General features: G+C 33.2%; 1 non-coding gene across 1 annotated transcript; it reads right to left on the bottom strand.

The window, feature by feature from the left end:
* Positions 1 to 253: 253 nt before the first annotated feature.
* LOC126028456 (U6 spliceosomal RNA) lies at positions 254 to 357 on the bottom strand. The gene has a single exon (XR_007502435.1). It is a non-coding gene; the product is annotated as a U6 spliceosomal RNA (small nuclear RNA).
* Positions 358 to 1136: the final 779 nt, after the last annotated feature.

The following is a 1136-nucleotide window of genomic DNA, read 5'->3' as shown; positions in this document are numbered from 1 at the left end:
TGTATAATATATTTTGCTTATAAGTATAAATATATATTACTATACAATATACAATAATAAATATATAATATAAATATATTATTATTTCAGTATTACTGATTGTGAATTAGACCTGGCTCATTTAATTCTAGTGAAGTAATGGGAATGAAAGCATGTCAGCATGACTTCATCAAATATGATTTTCTCATAAGTTCTTAAATCATTTTAGACATTCCTTTTTTTTTTTAATTTTTTCCGAGTCCTTGGGAGGCTTTCAATAATGGAATGGTTCACAAATTTGTGTCTCATTCTTGAGCAGGGGCCATGCTAATCTTATCTGTATTGTTCCAATTTTAGTATTGTGCTGCTGAAGCGACCATTAGACATAGCTTTCTAAACCCACCTGAGGCAGTTTTATTTAAAGCATAAGACTATATTTGAAGTTGCAGACCAACTTAATCTACATCATTCTAATATAAGGTAGCCATGAAAGTGGCTAACAATCCTACTTACAAAACTTTCTTCTTTATTTCAAGAAATATCCCACAAAATATTAGTAATTTCAAAATGTGTGTGTGTGAGTGTGTGTGTGTGTGTGTGTGGTAAAAACAGTCAGGAAGAATGTACTATTGTTAAAGAGTCTTCCCAATTTAGATGTAGTTTACCAAGCAGAGTTAATAAACAGTTATACTGTCAACAATTCTCTTTTTAGACATTTTAAAGTAAAGGTTGAGAAGGATAAATACACACACACACACACACACACACACACACAAATAGGGCTTTGGGGCCGGAGAGATAGCACAGTGGAGTTTGCCTTGCAAGCAGCTGACCCAGGACCTAAGGTGATTGGTTTGAATCCCGGCATCCCGTATGGTCCCCGTGCCTGGCAGGAGCTTTCTGAGCAGATAGCCAGGAGTAACCCCTGAGCACCATCGGGTGTGGCCTAAAAAAATCCAAAAAAAAAAAAAATATATATATATATGGCTTTATGATATAGACAATATATTATGTGTTCAAGAAGAGAGTCACTTATTGTAGTTTAAATGCAAAACAATCAGTGAAGAAAGTATTCTCAGTGAATATAAGATTAAATAACTATTATGGATTTAAAGGCTTTTTTTTGAATATCAATTTTATGTTCTATATCTGTAAGA

The sequence above is a fragment of the Suncus etruscus genome, chromosome 1 (genome assembly GCF_024139225.1).
Source record: "Suncus etruscus isolate mSunEtr1 chromosome 1, mSunEtr1.pri.cur, whole genome shotgun sequence".
NCBI classification, from domain to species: domain Eukaryota; kingdom Metazoa; phylum Chordata; class Mammalia; order Eulipotyphla; family Soricidae; genus Suncus; species Suncus etruscus.
The sequence above is the reverse complement of the archived record's forward strand: the minus strand, read 5'-3'. Positions and strand labels throughout refer to the sequence as shown.